At 43.3% G+C, this 14411-nt stretch overlaps 1 long non-coding RNA gene across 2 annotated transcripts in view; it reads left to right on the top strand.

Moving 5' to 3' along the window:
- Window positions 1–13265, top strand: part of LOC139818169 (uncharacterized) — a 31245-nt gene extending 17980 nt beyond the window's left edge. Inside the window, exons 3-4 of one of the 2 annotated variants that reach the window (XR_011733406.1) lie at window positions 8561–8683; window positions 8762–13265. This is a non-coding gene — a long non-coding RNA (uncharacterized lncRNA). Of the gene's footprint in view, window positions 1–8560 lie in introns of both variants that reach the window. The other variant, XR_011733405.1, reaches the window with a different exon arrangement.
- The last annotated feature ends 1146 nt before the right edge of the window (window positions 13266–14411 follow it).

Below are 14411 nucleotides of genomic sequence, written 5' to 3'. Positions count from 1 at the left end.
AATTTTTAGTATTTAATTATTGAGGTGCTCAAGATATTTATTTTCGTCAGTGTTTAATCAAGTTAACAGGCAATTTCAACGAAATTTTTTGGCTTTCAAGGAACATCTGTGTTCGCGACAATCTTCAGATATTTATAAGAATAATTTTATAAAGAAAATAACATTACTTATTATCCAGTATTAATCTTCTTCATGTCAAATATCTCACCGATTTATTTCCCTTACGTACGTGTCAATATTCAAGAGCGCTTTATTATTTCACGAGGATGAGAATAGCAATCTTGTTGTTATTCTCTGCGGTGTTGAACGAAGAGTATCTCGATACTTCATGCTCTATTCCCGCGTTCTCTTTTTTTCTGAATGAATTATTCTGTTAAAATGGCTTTTTATTTCAACGCGTCCCACGCTATTCTGACTTACGTCACCCCGCATGATGGAGACGCATTCGTTGCCAATCGCGGAGTACCAATAAATGCGCATCGCGCGCGCGTCCGCAAAGTTTCAGCCCTCCATCCCACCGCGCGCGCGGGAGCGTCGCGCACAACAATCGTTTCCGTTTATTCGCCGACAATGCGCCAAACTTTCCAGTTGGACCGCGCGCTAGGCTGGCTGGCTCGGCGCCGCGTAAGCTCGGCACGATGTATTTGCTCGGCTGTTCTCGGCCGGGAAACTTGGAAATTTATTCCCGGGGAAATTCGCGCGTTTGAATTTTTAGCAGGCTGACGCGCGGAACTTTCTTTCTTACGGTGGCAGCGAAACGCCCCGCCTACCTCGCTCGCTTAATCGTCTATAAGAAAGCGATTCTGCCGGAGTCAATCTCTCTGCCTTCTCCTCGCGTAAAACGAGGTCGCAAAAAGGTCGCTAGAGATCCGAGAATTCATTCGCACCGCTATGCGTTGCTCTTCCACCCTCTTCTCCCAGCACACGAGGAGTGATTGATCGATCTCTCTCTTTCTCTCTCTCCCTCCCTTCACGTTTGTTTCGCGTTCAACACTTCCAAATGGATCGAGAACAGTTTGTTACCGATTTAACATACGGCTGAAAAAGGAAATTAAATTCTTGATCTATATAAAACAAGAACGCGCACTCTGATATCGACAAACGTATCGATTATAACTGATTCTTATCAACGCGCGAGTAGCAAGGATGGCTAATCTTTTACAATTGCAATACAAATATAACAATAATAAATTTTGAAAATAACATAATAATTATTGTGCAATCTTATACATAAATTTTCGTACATAGCGATTTATTCTCTTCACTATCGAAGATCACAGAACGATCGAACGATAAGCGTAACATTTCACAAGTCTTTGTGTGTATAATCAAGCAAATAGATGAGGCTTATATAACTTTGATGACGTTAAAGCACCACTTTCAAGTAACATCTTTGTCGCAGTAGCGACCGGCATCTCTTCCTTTTACCTTCACCTCGTTGGATTGTAATTCCCGGCGCATTGATTCGACGTAGGTACATATGACGCGCCGACTGCAGTGCACAACGGCCGTAACTTCGGGAACTTTTGTTTGAATTATGTTGAACGAATCGTGGAAACTGGTGACGCTATCGGTGCGTCAGTCGACAGAAACAGTCGTAATGTGCCACTCGAGTTCAGTTCTGTTGCCGGCAAGGCAAGGCGCGGTAATGGCGTTGCAGGCTGCAGGCAGCTACCAACTACCACTGACGATACGAATCGCACAAAAGCCCGTTGCGCGAATGTCCCCTTTGTGAAAGACAGAGAGATACGGAGATAAATTTTCTTTTATCCACTTGTTTGCTACCCCAGAAACGGGGCTACGACGCAACACCGAAAAATTCCGGCCGTGTCGGGAAGTCGAGTACGCGCTTCTGTCGCGACAAAAATTATCTCAAGGCATCTTTAAACGATTATATCATTGAGAATCAATAAGAATAATGGTGCACTGCAAATCTAAGTGTGTTAGTTTTACACGCATAAACGTCTAAATATGACACATTTGACTGTAGTTCTTCTTACACATTTTTTGACGTTTTAAATAATTTAAATCAATGCATTTAACACGATTAACTGCATTAAATCAAAAGTCAATACGTTCAATCGTGTTAAATGACGTGATTTAAAATGGCAAGAAATATGAAAGAAGAGTTTTAGTTTAGTAAATAACACACTTGGATTTGCAGTGTAATTATACAAAATTTTACGGTTTGTAGAAAATGGGAACGAAGAATATGTGTATATTGCAGAGAATGCAGAGAAGGAAGTTTCAAATTGGCATCTCTCTAATTTATTTTTAACTATAGTTTGAAAAAAATCAATCACTTGTGAATGTAAATCGCAGTCATTTTAATCACGCGGAAATCGTGGGCGCTTGAAAAGTGTTACACGGTATATGTATATACATATATGTGTATCGAAGTAAGCTATTACCGTCTGCGTTGGCGTTTCGCTCTGGTCTCTCTCTCTATCGAGCTGAAATATTACAAAACGATGCAGCGATTGTTGAATATATAGAGACACCTCGGTCAAAATGCGGTTTCGCGCAACGCGTTTAATTGCGACGAAATTTACGTCGATCAAATCGCCGACACGGATAACGGCGAAAATTTATTGTCGCGCTAAACGACGAGGTCCCCTCCCATCTCGCCGCCCGTATGATTCTGCTAATTATAATCGCGATATCCGTATTATTAATCGCCATTATCGATTGTATCATGCTGGACGCGCCGCCGCCGGTGACACGCAGGTTGACTTTGCCTGAAGCGTGACCGGTTTGCGAGGCGTAGTTAATCGTTATTGTTGTAATCCCGTTAAACACACGGGTAACAACAATGTTAATAAAATTGCGCTGATCTGGTAACGGATCTCGATATAAATATCGAGAAGTATAAGCGGGAATTAACGGGAATTAACGGGGATTAGCTGGTTCGATGAATCAAAATTGAACGTAGAGTCGTTGGCGTGATTTAACAATAAGTTTATTTCTATATCGAATTATTGTTAACTATCACGATCTATTTATCAGCATCGTTGAATTAATTATTATTATTTATTATTAATTGTCATTAACGTGTCCCTGATGTGTGTTTTTTACTATTATCGTCCGATCCGGTCCATGTTAAAAGAGAACCTCCACATTCGCATTTGCAGATCGCGATTGCAACAATCACCGTCGGCCACACGCTCTCTTTCGTCTTTCCCCGGAGCGATCCGGCGCGCACCGTCGATGCCGGTAATGACGATAACGAATCGCAGTAATGGCGAGGCGGCCCGGCGATTCGTTTTCGACATAACGACGATGGCGCCGTTCTCGAATACGCGCGGTAGTCGTCGGCTGCTAGGTAGGAACGGCTCCGGGACGGTTATCGGAGTCGATCATTCAATTTCGCGTTGCAAATTGTCCGCGCCGGAAACTCATATCCGGGCACTTCCGGTTCTGCCTGGTCCCGCCCCCGGGAAGAAGAGACCGTCGGCGGCGACGGGCCCCAGACATCCAGTGGGGCTGGTTAACGGCGGGGGAGGGTGGGGGTGGGGGCACACGAGAGGGATGAGGGCTCGGAAGGGAAGAAGAGCCAGACGGGGGGAGAATCGGGGAGGCGCAGGAGTCAGGGCTGAGGGCATGGCTTCATCCTGACGCAAATGAGCGGTGAACTCGCTTCCGGTCTGCCCTCCAGTCTGTCATTTCGCCTGCTGAGACCCGGCCGCCGCTGAATCTCTGTTACCTGTGTCGAATAGGCTGTGTCGATGGGAGGTGATGACTAGTGATTGACTTTATTTCTTCTAATTCACTCATCATATTGATTTAATAGATAGAAAATGCTCTTAAATTTTAATTGAGCAACTTATATTCTTTTGCAATTTGACGATTTATGGATTATCTTTGGCTCTTCATCGATCATTTCAGTCTTCGATTAGAGAAAAAAATTTCCATCGACTTTTAATTAAAAAAATTTTACCTGCCGCTGCTAAATTTCATTTATCACCGTCAAGTTTAATAGAAATAATGTTTACTTAATGGTATTACAATATTTATTTTAAAATTTCCACAATTTTCACGCGCCTTTTTACGATATAAATTATATTCTTCACTATACAAGTGACCATCGCTGGATTGACGTATTTTGCACAACAGTCGCTTATCATCAGCTAGACTGCCGCGGGCTAGATCGCCGACGGACGTGGCCGGCTGCTGCCCGTCCTGCCGAGGGTCCATGAAAAATAGCTGCGACCTTTCCCGGATAACGACCAGATCTTGGCGACATACGTAGGGGGACGTGTATTAATCGTTAGCGGGCGTCAGCGTCGCTCGCTCGCGGTCTGACCGATTTCATCGTTTATTCAGACACGTACACATTAGCACGATGGTCACCGCGACCGATGCTCGTATACATACGTGGTACGTTTCATTTATGGCATCGTTGATTCCGCCGTGATTTACCTGATGCCGCATCCAAACGAAAGTACGAGCATCGGCATGACATCAATCGGGCCGAAAATGGTTGACTGGCCACGCGCGGTCCCGTTTTTGAACAACAATACTATAGAAATTCGTCATACAAACTCGTCCCGCAAAACGACTATTTACCTACCCATCTCTCAGTGTGCGGTGCCGATGAGGTTCCCGTTCTCTCTCTCCCCCGATATATTTCCTATCCCCTCGCGCGCGACTCAGTCATCCATTCACTCCGCGTCGGGTGGGTGGCCATGCGCTCGACGGCGGCGGTGGCGGCGGTTTCATCGGCGACGTCTATTGGAAAATTTATTCCAATATTTTCAATTAAAGTTAGACAAAGCCGTTGTTTGATAACGCTACGTGTTTCGCCGCTCTAGTTGCCGAGGTAAAAATAATATAGCACGCGCGAATGATCAGGAGCGGCTTTCACACAGCGACGTTACTGTGTTGCGCGCGTGAGAGAGGTAAAGCCGGTCATTGCTGGTGCTGGTGCTGGCACTGGCGCTGGCGCTGGTCGGTGATGGTGACGGCGAGATGGTTCGTTACCGTGGACGGCGTGCACGTGGGGCGGGTGGCGGTACGGGGTGCCGCGCCGACGAGGCGTGTGGGCGACGAAGCGAGCTTGAAGGGTTGGCCGGGAGACAATACGCGATTCCGCACGAGTACCGCAGAACGAGTTCACGTCCAGCATTTCTCTCTCGATCTGCTTCTCGAGGTGCAATTAAGTTCTCTAATGCGGAAAGAGAGTCGGCCGGATGTGAGATCGTCTGCGCGAGTGCTATCGCGTCGTTATTGCTGGATTAACCGGCCCCGAAAGCCTGGCCTGCGAGAGATCGTACCATTTTTTTTTAATTTTAATAATACGACCCACATGCGCGCAGGACCGTGAAGTTATCGAATATTTTGGATTTATTTATTGAAAGCGATTGGAACATTCAAGATATCTGATATCGATATTAGCGGTCAATTCAATATTTATTTTTAAAAAATTCCTATTACGTATGTATAACGAATATTTATTTGTTTTTGTAAAGTATAACTCAAAAGTGTATTTAATAATTTCTGTGTCACACCGTACATGTCGCGACATTATAATTGAAAGGTACAGTAAATTTGTCTTGAAATTCATATAAAATAAAAAATTATTTTTTTTAAATTTGCCAACATTGATTACAGTTACATTTACCATAATATATTACTTTGATAACATTTAATATTACATTAAATTAATAAAATTTTTTAGCAAATTTAATTCTGAGGTTTCTAATAAATATTATTATTACTAATATTAGATATATTTTAGCGACTGTGATTATATCATTATGGTTTTGTTACAAATTACACAATATTTGCGAAATTGGAGCCGAAATAAGAAACGGCGGCACGCAAAAAAAAAAGATAAATTTTATTCCGGACATCCCAATACAATCGAACGTCTCTTAATGCATCGCGAGTAAGAACAGCCGATAGTAATGCAACTAGCTGCCTACGTGGTACGCGATAATTACATGCTTGGCAGCAGGACGGCCGCAAACGTCACGTGCTTGTCAAGAGCTATCACAGCTTCCGGTTAGCGTGCATGTATACATAAGAGAGACGAGAGACGAGGAAGTCGAGAGATAGAGCCAAATAGAGAGAAAACACAATAGGTTTGCTTACTTTGTAATACATAGAATATTTATCTAAACTTGCAACGTCAATGCCGGTATTGATTGACCTGGAGACAAGAGATGAAGAGAATTAATTAGTAAGCACAGATAATATACAATAAGAATAAAAATAAAATAAAAAATGCAGGCGGAAAAAGAAAAAGAATATCCCATAAAAGTCTCATGAGCAAAGAACCAGATAGCTTTTTTACTTCGAAAGTTTTACGGACAGCGAGAGCGTTACGAATATTAATACTTATATCTAAAATATAAAATATCCAAAAAAAGAGGAAATAAGACTGTAAGATGTAGTTGCACTTCTCTCATAGCTGAGTCTTTCTCTCTTCAAGTATAAATACTTATCGATAAAGTCCACGTGTATTTCACTTTTAACGTGGAATGTGAGACGGAAACGCGAGAGCAAGAATAGGAACTGATCTCTTATTTCGAGCGAGATGCAGGTGCATTCTGCTGACGTCTCGAGCGCGCGGTGGCCGAAAATCGATCCGTTCACTCGGGCGTATCGCGACGGCGACGTCGGTGGTCTAGGATGATCCTTAATAACGCGAAATACGAAGCGGAGAGACGTTGCAGGCAATGCGAAGAGAGAAAGGAGGAAAAAGATCGACGATCGGACGGAGCGCGCACGATGGTCGGGGAGACGAGAGGGGGTGGTCCGGAATACCCGGGATGAAGGGGGAGGATATATCGGATACGCGGATCGAAGAAAAGGGACGAGCTGATGAAATAATAGGTCTCTCGCGAGCGCAATAGCGAGTGGCCCGGCATTGTGCGAGGGCTGCACGGCAGCCAGGTCGGCTCAATGGAAATGGATGAATGCTGGCCAGCACCGAGTGATACAAGAGGAGCGCTCGTCCTCTCCGCCCCTTCGGCACTCTTCCTCTCTCCTCCGGGGTTTCGCGCCGAAAAGCCAAGTCCGCTCGGCTTTTAATACTATGTCCACTGTCCACTACTTTGCGATACGTTCCTATTTGTAATTGAAATCTGCCCGCCGCTCTTGCCCGCTCTCGCCGTCGCTGCTCGTTTTCTCGTTAGATCCTCTTTTTCTCTCGGCCGATCATCCTACTGGAACCACCGTTGATCCTCCTTTCTCCGTATAGGGCCGTTTGCCGATGTCGCTTTCGGTTTGTAATGCCGGGAATTGAAAGGAGTAAAGGCCTTTCGTTCGGTTATATCTGGGACCGCGCTACCGCGTCTGATCGACCACTAATTCGCGTATATTAATTGTCGGTTTACAACTTGGATATAACAGAGCGTTCGGGGATTTAACTTAATTATCGGCGATTATTTCTCGCTGATAAGCGAGACAAACTATATGATCGCAGAAATTTTCTGCCGTCGTATCGTGAATTTATCTCTCGTGGAACAACGTGTTGGAAATTGCAGTGTTATACAATTGAAATAAGTTACAATTGAATACTGTGTTATATGTAAATTTCGTTATATTTCTCGTACGCGTCTCAGTTTGTTATTTTATCGGTTTTATCTACTGTACTGTATATCTAGAAAAATTTAATCTGTTGTATTTAAAATAAAGGATATAATTAACGCAACTGATATCTTTTATTTCGACAGGTGTGAAATCATTAAACCGTCATACATTTCAAAAAAGTTAATCTTTTACCAATTTTATCTTAAATGATACATTTGTAATCAAGCAAAAGCTTCTGTAAAAAATTTATGGAATGCGCAATTCAATAAAGAATATACATTATCTAATTTCGTTCCTTCTGTTTAATTTGCGAAAAATTCCTAGGTCCTTTAGTATTGAATAAGTATCGTTTCGACATTCTTTAGCGAAATAGAAACCAAATACAAATCGTTCTAAAACTTCATTCTGAAACTTCAAATAAAGTACGGGTAATCTGGACTACCGGTCTTTGACGATATCAGGTTACTTGCGACGATTTAGACACTTTTGCTCCGTTTTTGTGCCAAAACGATCGCGCTTTGTGACGCATGAGAGTGACCGGCGCGCAAAAATTCTCGGCCGCGCTATTTGGCACGGCGATTTCGTCGGGCAGGTGCATGCCATTTGTGACGCGTTTAAACGAGTCCCAGGCATGCATCGCGAATTCGCGCGGCGCTGTCCGATTTCGCATCGCTATTCATACGTGAGTATTGAACGGCGCTCGTGCGGAAGGACTACCTGGAGAGTGAGAGCGAGAGAGAGAGATAGAGATAGAGATAGAGATAGTAGAGTAGTGATGGCCCTCGAACCAATGCTTGCTCGCAATTTTCCAGCAAACCGAATATGAATGCTCGATCGAAAGGGAGAACTCGGCCAGAGAGCAAAAATGCACTGAATCCACATTTTACAAACTCTATTTTAAGTCATATTGTCAATAAAATTTATAGACTTGATAAATTTTGAATTTGATTCATTGTACGAAACTTTTCAGTGCGAACATTTATACTCATACATTTTGACGCTTGCATTATTATTTTATTTCCAGTATACCGATCGGACAGTTGGATCGTCAACAGACCGACGTTGGCTCACAATCAGCTTGAAAAACTTATACTTCGCACAATGTCGATGCCATCGCTACACACGGGTCACGCTCGTCCATCCACAGGTAATAGACAATTGTCATTACGCCACCGGTCCTCGTTATTATGCCGTGTGCGCCACGATATATTATGATTTCCGATAGCTCTCGTAACCAGGCGATGGTCATTTCGGGCGTCAAACGTCGCCGGTACGTGCGAAAAAGACACCTGTGTCTGTCGCCGCCGTTAATGGCTAATACGTGATGCGTTTCTAATTAACGTAGTCGAGAAACGAGCAGAAACGACGAGAGGAGAGAAACGGCGTCGCGCGACAGACATGTATGCAAATAGTGGAGAAGTAGAAAAAACGTGAAATATTGCGGGATTCTTGGGGGAAGGTTGTATAAGTCGTTTGCAGGTACAGCGGCGACCTGCTTCTAGAAAATTTTATTAGAACGTTAGTATAAATGCGTTTTGTAATGTTTATAGCGGAATTGTACATAAGTATAAGAAAATACACAGGTTTTTTCATTAATGGCATAAATAATAAATAAAAAGGTAGCTTACAAAGTAAGCTTCTTAACTAGAACAGAATTTTACTGAAATTTTTTAATTTTTTGTAAGAAAAAGGAGATAATTTTGGTACTGGAAAATATTTTAATATTTTTCAGAGAGCTCGCAGAGATATAAGTATTTATTAGACGTAGTCCGTGTGGGTAAAAATATGTTAATATATTGTTTTTTATTACTATATAAACAAGGTAAAAGTAGTCGACATAGAAAATTTTGCGAAATTGTGTATGCAAAGGACGATGTCCAATTTGTCCGCCCATGGAAAGATTATTGCCACAGAACAAAAGTTATTATGATTATGCTTAACGAAATTAATAAAAGATATGAATATACGGTTGAATAGCATGACATTTATATCACAACTATTTATATCTGATGAGCGACATATTATTATTGCGTAATATCTCTTTATAATACAAAGCAAATAATCTCTCTCTCTCTCTCTCTCTCTTTTCTCTCATGCTAAAAAAGACTATTTTGCATAATATAATACTAAAATCCTACAAAGAAAGGAGAAGTGTACGAATTGTCAGAAGCGGCCGGTATGACTAAATATTTAATATTAATCTCACGTAATTACTTAACTTCTCTTATATTTATAATAAAAGAGCTGGACATAGGAAGGGCGGAAAGGGTCGCGTGTTGGACGTTCAAACGGGATCCTTCTCGCTGAAACCTTTTATAATTGTCGGCTCAAAAGTTGGCGTTGTTATTCTACATACCAGCTGAACAACACCAGAGGTAGCAGGAAGACGCAATCTACGATAATGCCTCGAGCGTTGTACAAAGGCCACGAGAAACTGCATCGTTTTATAGTAACGCTGCTTTATCCTGGCGTTAGCTGTAAAACAGCGACGTCACGTTAAATCCCGAAAAGTCGTCCTTCACGCGGGGCATATCATTAAGGGAAATACGATAGCCTCGGGAGCCATTTTCGAAGGGAAGAGAGAGAGAGAGAGGGAGAGAGAGAAGGAAGAGCTGTTTTAGGCTGTGCTCTTCCGAGGCACGTTAATGTAACGCGCGTAAATTCCTGCGTGTATATACATGAGCGCGTACAGATATCGGCGCACGCGACACACGGTGCGTCGGCATGGCATCGTGTGGCGCGACTCGAGTAAACTGGTAATACTAATCCGAGTAGTAATACTTAATAGGCAGCCCCGGAGCAGTGCCCGGGCCAAGTCCTCCTAAGTGAATTAACCTCGAGTTAATCTCAAGTTAAGGAAACCCCTAAGCAGACCTCGAGTGATCCTCTACTTCGTTAGATCAGCTGCTCCGCCCTTCTTGAACATCCGTTTCGCCTACGTTTGCGTCGTATGAACTAACGAGAGCCAGTCATCGAGATTCCTGCGGGATTCGCGGCGATCTTTGACGAGAGATATACTCACTCCCCCGCTAAAAACCTCGATCGATTTTAGAACGCAAATGAGAACCTATAAAGTGCAGCGGCGATTCGAAAAGGAGCGTAAACATTATTTTTCAGGAAAATGCATTTCAAGTTCTTATTTTATCTCAGAGAATACCTGGAGGGACCACTAAAACTCTATTAATAGATAATGGAGTTGCGGTTCTCTCTCTCTCCCTCTCTCTCTCTCTCTAAGTATTTTATAAGATAAAATAAAAACTTGAAACGCATTTTGCTTAGCAGCGTTTCGGCTTGCGCGCCCTTTTTTAATTCAATAAGTTTGGCTCAGTAACAAGAGTTAACATTTATTTAATTTACGAGCTTTATACCTAGTTTCGAGAAGAAGCTGAATATATTAATCTGTTCTCGAGATCCTAAAATCAGGATTCTCGAGTATCTCTAAAGTGGTATTATCGAACAAGTTATGAGTCGCATAAAGCGTTTAATACGGCATAATTGTGACGGTAATGAATGGAATATCGTGCGTAATATAATCGTGAAAAATATTTATCTTATATGTAATTACTATTAAAAAGTATAAAACTCATTTTTCCGATCAAAACGAAACGAAATGCTACTCGCCGATTGCAGACAAAAATAGTTAAAACCTGCTATCATCGATGTTACGAAGCTATTATTTTTATAGCCACATTATCCTATTATCCTGGAAAGGGATGTTCTCTTTATCCGTCCCAAGTATACTGTAAATTTATATATTTACGGAAAGGACGTAAAGGAGCGTAATTTCGGCGTAAAGTTAATTGTTAAAGAATATTGCAGTTATACGCAGTCTCATGTATTTTTCATATCGAAAATGGATAATAATAATCTTATTAAAAGAATGTTACACTGAAGAATTATTTTCGATTGTATTCTAAATAATGCGTTATCTTTAATTATATATTCTTTTATTTTCGAGGGAATATTCATTACATATTTCGTTTCTCTTTTGCTTCAGTCCACGTTCCATATTTTCCCCTATAACGTACACAGACACAGAGGGAATCGCGTTTACATGACGCTCGGCGCGTATTCCGGTTTATTTTATTCGCGTTTATGGTAGATCACTTGCGTCGCTTCGCATGACGGGCGCGCGCGCGCGCGCGTCGATGTTTCACGCGTTTACGATTTTGTTTGAGGTCCCGCGGTTTTCAGCGCCGTGTGTGTTATTTCCGACACACGCTCGCGCGCGAGCGAGAAATCCGAGGCGTCTCCACCTCTCCACCGCGACGTCATGCGCCGCTGGCACACCGTCGACGTGGTTGCAGATCGTGCAGGTTTCGTCGACAACGAACCAAGTTTTATGAACGGCTCGCCTGTCACGAAACCCGGACGTCTGCGTCCATGCTTGGTCCTCTTCCTGATGCTTCCGATGCTCCTTCCGCATTGGTCCCCCGAGCGATACAATGAATAACACATTATTATATTAGGTGCTTCTTTATTTGATTTTTACTTATTCAGAATTTTGTCGACATAAATATTTTCTTCCTGCTTAGTTTAAAAAATTTAGCGCGATATATGTCACGGTGTCAAGATAAATCTATTTCTTGTGTAATACAGAATTTTTTTTTGCAGAAGCTGCTACTGCGAAAATGCTTATGATAAAATATACGTTTCTCGAGGAAGCTAATATTAAAATGCTAGCATTAAGTTTTTCAGCGTAACCTTGTTTTAAGAATAGACGAGAAAGTATAGAAGGCTGATGCAGAGGAAAAAATAATCCGACGCTTTATGAATTTAAAGCCGTGACAGATATTCCGCTCTTGAGGTTAACAGCGTTTCTCTTTTATGTATAAACTGCATTACGAATAAGTGGAATAACATCTCATTTTATATGAGAGATTGATACGTGCTTGTGACACTGAAAATCGGATCAAAAGTGTAATGTGGGTGATGGGTATAGTTGTTGACTCCGCGTAATCACTCAGATTCGATTCAGTTGCAGAAATACAGCGTAGCTTTATTTTCATTAAATTTCAAGAATAATTTGATTTAATTTTAATCAAACCTGCCTGTATATCCAATAGCTTGATCGATTGTTAATTTCTTTCGACGTTTCCGCTAAGAATAAGGAAACAAGCGTGCGGAATTCGTCAAAGATGTTGCCGTTAACGGTTAATCTGATAAAAATGGGCCGTATCCTGTATAAAAGAAATCACGATTTGGTTTTAACATCCTGCACGTGCAGCCTTCGCCAATCCGGGGGATAAAGCCGATGGGGCAGCCTTTGAAAGAAGGCTCTCTTTCCAGAGGACAACGGCGCGTTGCACTGCTCTCACAGCCGTGTAATTATTATCGATTCCATTACTGCGCTCGTAATACTCCCGGCGAAATTACCGCGGTCGCCGTATCGCATCGCGATCGTTACGGCCGGCTCGCGTTTAATCAGTGCTTACGATGATATTACGAGAGCGCAACGTGCGACACGAAATTATTGTAAGCCGCGCCCGCTAAATATTCCGTCAGCGGCCGCTAATCGTCCACGTTAACCGAGTTAATAAGCGCACCCGATACGCGCGCATTCGATTTATATTCGCCGTCCGTTATCGAGGTTGGGTTACAGGGAAGGGTAGTCGATGATAATGATGACGACGACGAACAAGACGGCCACGGGGATGGTTCGGGAAAGAGTAGAGAGAGAGAGAGAGAGAAAGGAGGGAGAGAGAGAGATTGTGTGTGTGGCAGGCATTGTTTGCACGTCTGTACGCACACGAGAGAGATAGAAAGAAAAAGAGAGAGAGAGAGAGAGAGAGAGAGAGAGAGGGAGACAAGGGACAAGCGGGAGCGAATGAGTCAGTGAGTGGGATACCTAATGAAATTACGATGTTACTTCCCTGAAAGACGCCCCGTGGAGGCGGGCACGGGTACATACACGCGGCGATCAGAGCGTGTAAAGTCCATCCCTGTATCACGAGCTGCCGCGCGTGAGCGCGTGTCCGTCCGTGTATGCGTGTTTTTCCACGTATATACACGTGCCATACGCATAAACACGCGCGGGTGTTTGTGTACGTGTCGCGGGTGTCCTTCCTGCCTGTGCAATGTGCAAGCACGCGTGTGGACACACGTGCATGCCGACGCATCCGTCGCGTCCGTCGCGTCCGCGTGCATCCGCGCCTCTTTCGCCGCGGAAAAGCTCTTTGTAAAGCGCCGAACGAGAGCTTTGTGAAAAGCGCAATTGACAGGTCTTCCTATTAGTAGTCGACAAAATATCGGAGGCGGAGGGAGGGGGGGGAGGAGAAAAAACGTCGGCGTGAAGCGATGGAGGAATATAGCGTTGCGAGTGTCGGAGCGAAAGAGACGCTCGGTAAAGTACCTCGTACCCTTTCTTCCTCTCTCTCTCTCTCTCTCTCTCTCTCTCTCGCTCTATCTCTCCCTTTTTTTGTTGCATTAACCGGTTAAACTTCCATACGCGTAAAGCTGACGCCATGGACGCCCAGGTTGCCGCGATATTCCCTGAAAATCCGGCCGATCGCTTCCCCGACGTCCTTTGACAAAGTCCGGTTCATCTCCCGGATCGTCGATGAAAAGCGCGATCGATTTCGGCTGAACTTGTGCGTCTGCCTGTAAAGAGCCGACCCCGTCTTTCGTGTTCGAGGCGTTATCTGCTGTTATAACGATTAAAATTATAAAAGGGAGGGACAGAGATGGGGAGGACGTCAAAGAGACAGGCGGCTTTGTGCTTCATTTGCGAACTTAGGCCACGATTTTGCGCAGCACCTGAGTATATGTATATCGTAGTAATGAACAGATCGGAAACGATGATTTTGCAATAAAGGACGGATAAAGTTCCTTTTCGCGTCATATATAGATTCCAACTTTATACATCGCACTCGCGA

This window comes from Temnothorax longispinosus, chromosome 8, assembly GCF_030848805.1.
Source record: "Temnothorax longispinosus isolate EJ_2023e chromosome 8, Tlon_JGU_v1, whole genome shotgun sequence".
In the NCBI taxonomy this organism is placed as follows: domain Eukaryota; kingdom Metazoa; phylum Arthropoda; class Insecta; order Hymenoptera; family Formicidae; genus Temnothorax; species Temnothorax longispinosus.
Note: the sequence above shows the minus strand (reverse complement) of the source record. Positions and strands in the feature narration are given on the sequence as shown.